The sequence below is a fragment of the Castor canadensis genome, chromosome 3 (genome assembly GCF_047511655.1).
Source record: "Castor canadensis chromosome 3, mCasCan1.hap1v2, whole genome shotgun sequence".
Lineage (NCBI taxonomy): Eukaryota > Metazoa > Chordata > Mammalia > Rodentia > Castoridae > Castor > Castor canadensis.
Genome location: NC_133388.1, coordinates 80,189,875 through 80,193,397, shown reverse-complemented (window position 1 = coordinate 80,193,397; position 3,523 = coordinate 80,189,875). Strand labels below are relative to the sequence as shown.

General features: G+C 48.1%; 1 pseudogene; it reads right to left on the bottom strand.

Moving 5' to 3' along the window:
- Window positions 1–316: 316 nt before the first annotated feature.
- Window positions 317–2,197, bottom strand: LOC109680625 (granzyme B(G,H)-like; annotated as a pseudogene).
- Between the last annotated feature and the right edge of the window lie 1,326 nt (window positions 2,198–3,523).

Sequence of the window (3,523 nt, the reverse complement as noted above, 5' to 3'; positions counted from 1 at the left end):
GAGGTAAGAAATCCACCCTGAGCACCAGGACAAGAGCCATCCAAGTTTCTCTTGATGGTACTCAGCTTCAGTCCTGTCAGAAGGGCTGGCCCTGGAGAGACCAGAACAGATAAGGGGGAGCTGGGTAATAGCTTTGAATAGGGCTTTGAGGAGGTAAGGAGGGGAGAAAGAAATGGGGAATGCAGAAAAGAGCAGAATTATGTCATTAGTCTGCTTAGCACAGAGTCGGTCCCCATGAATAAAAGTCAAGCAATAAACAATAAACAAGAAATCAGTCTTCAGAGAGCTATGGATGTTTATTCAGCTGTGGGCACTTCCCGTCTTCCCTGGACCTAGTTCCAGGAAAGATAGTGGAAGAGGGTGTTAAGTCTGCGTCCTGTAGTTAGCGGTGGTTCATGGTGTTCTTTATCCATTTTAGGAAATGTGAGACCTTGGTGAAGACTTGTGGAGCTGTCCCATCGTTGCCTCCATAGGAGACAATGCCCTGGGCTACATAGTGGCACACCAGGGGGCCTCCAGAATCCCCCTGTGAATACAGAGAGGAGGAATGAGTCATTGCTCCACCTGGCCCTGTCTTCCATGCTATCTTTTGCCCTCTCTCAGAGAAGGACGACTTGAACAGCCTTCTTGGGGGATATCAGAAGGCAGAGCACCCTGGGGACCCGCAGCTGCCATGCTCTGTCCACCAGGTACATTTTTGCTTGTTCACCTCGCCTGTGGACCGCCTCTATCCTCTCCGCCAGGTTCTGGGATTTTCTCCCCTAAAAAGGTGTGTGGCTCAATTGTTTCCAGGACAACAAGACAGGTGAGTGGGGCTGATATTGAACATGGAGAATGAACCCAGTGACAAGGGTAGGTGCTATCTCTGAAGAGCCACCTGGGTATAATTTCTGCACACTCAGGGAGCACAGTTTTCTTAATCCTGTCATCTGAACTCTGGTGGCATGTTACAGACTCATGGTTCTATAGAATGGTATTCAACAGAGACCCCTTAATAAGTGGCAGGGGTCCTAGTTTTTTCCTACTCCAGCTGGTCTGAGGGAGAAATCACAGCCAGGTAGACAAAAGAGTCTCATGATGCTTGGGTCTCCAGGTTCTGTCTTTTCCCCAAGGCCTCTTTCCAGAGTCAAGAGAGGCAGACACTCAGTCTCACCTGGAAGAAAGCACGTCTTATCTTTGGGTCTCCCACACACATCTCATAAGCACTGTTGTAGAAATCTCTAAAGTAGGACTTGCACACCTGGTTTTCTGTACTGTCAGCTGTACCTCCCACAGTTTGTTTGAAGGTTTGCCTGTTGGGGCCATCTTCCCCCAGCCGGCCACACTGCACACTGTCCTTGGCTTCACCTGCGAATTGCCTGTGGGCAGCCTGAGTAGCTGCACAGCTGCACAGCTGCAGTGATCTTGACCTTTCTTTCCAGCTGATGGAGAAGAAGCAAGAGAGTTAGTTCAGTTCAGCCAGTGGCCTTTGGGCCTGGACACCTGTGATATCCAGAATGGAAAGGAGGGAAGGGGCAGGGTCAAAGGGGCAGAGGAAGTTCCTGCACCAAGGAGAGCAAGGGCAACAGGGAGGTGACCGTTATTTGCAGTAACATGATGTCCCTGCAGAAATCATTAGGATTATAGTCTCAGTGGGAGATGGCTCTTTTCACAGGGATGACCTCCTAGGTCTTCTCCTATGCTTTGATGTTGTGGGTGCCCAGGGTTAATTTATTGAGCTGCACAGAGAGCAAAGTGAGCAGACAAGAGTGACTGTATCCGCTGCCTCTGAAGGACTTCTAGGGGCTCCATACTGCTTCTAAGCAATGTCATGAAATTGCTCCAGTTGGCATTTTGACCCTTACTGCATGTTTTTCACTTCCACCACTGCTTTAATTGACTGACATGGTCACTTTCTATGTAACTGTGCTGCTTGCTCTGACACCAAAACTTACCCATCCTATTTCATAGGCTTTCATTTTCCCAATCCTGCTTTCTGATATGCTCTCTTGAGCTTGTGTTTTCATAACCCTGGGAGTTTCTGAAGGCTAAACTATCCCTAGAGGATAGGGTCCCTGTTGGGGGTTTCAGGAAGTATGGGCTGTCTGAGGTCCTCACCTTCCCAGCAATGAGCAGCTGTCAGCACAAAGTCCTCTTGCACCAGGACGCCAACGCACCTGTGCTTACTCTCCCCAATTTGAAACTGCAGAAGTGTCATGTAGGGGCTGGAGTGGCACTTGGCTTCATCCCCCTCATGGTCTCTGAAAGAAATGCTGGGGTGCAGGGTGACTGTGACTGTGCTTGTCCTCTGCCTCCTTCTTTACACACACGGAAGAGATACAGTCTGTCTTCACAATGGTATAGCCACTGAGGATCCTGTACCACATGTCTTGCTCTCTTTCTTCTTAGTGAGTCTCCCCAAACTCTCTGAATCTCCCCAGCACCATTATTGGTTTCTTTTTGTATTAATTTACCCATGAGAATATGGAGTTGGATTTTCAAAAATTCTCCTGTTCTCATGCTTGACACATTTGGGTATTCAGTTTATTTTTCTTTTTTCTATATGAATGAATGACCTCCAATTAGCATTTGGTTGGGGCTTGGTGCTGATGGGATTGAAGGCCATAGGGATGATGGAGGAGGGGACTGCCAGAGACAGAGATGCAGCTTGGGGCATTGGAAAGGTGAAAATAAGAGGACAAGTGAACTAGGCAAAGGCAAAGAGAAGTGGAGTCAAGGCAACAGAAGAGTTGGAGGCAGTCATCTTACCATCCCTGAGGTTGGTTGCATGCTGGGCCTCTTTCCTCAGCAGGACTGAGGGATGGAGGACACTGACTAATGCAGGGAGTTCTGAAATTGGGTCCAGTGAACCTCCACCCTCCACACTGCTTAATTGTGGTCTGAGTTTCCCTTTTCTGGGTTGGAGTGAGGGATTTAGTTGTCCATCCTTTGTAGCATCACATCATCTGCTTAATGTTTCTAAGGTCTCCAAGTGCTGAAGAAAAGTCTGAGGAGAGGCAAGAACCTCCTAACCTTCTGGGGAACAGCCTCCCTTGTCCTGTCCTTGTTCGTCACCAGGTTGGGGTTGGGATGGGAGCCATGGTTCAGAAAAATTATGAGTTCAATTTGAGGAAAATTCCTGACAAAGGCTGAACAGCAAATTGAGGAGCACAGGGGATTTTGTGAGATGGGCTCAGCCCAGCGGTCAGAAGAAAGTCAGTAGGAGCAGCAGTGACCACATCTTCCCAGGAAGATTGCCGAGGTCAGAACTGTCCAGGTGAGAGCAGACAAAGCCTTTGGAGGCAGATGAAGGAGGCGTGGGCTCAGTGATCTCACAGACATACGCTCTTTTGGTTTTGATAAGCATCACCATACATGGTAGTTTGTATATATTCTATGGTTAGGTGAAAATCACACTGCCACCACATTGACATCTTGATGCCAAGTCACAAGTTGAAAATAAGAGTAGAAACAAGAAGGTGGAGGGTGTTGTGTGAAACTCTGCAGTGACAGTACTGATCCAAAATGTCTTCTTTTTTCAACT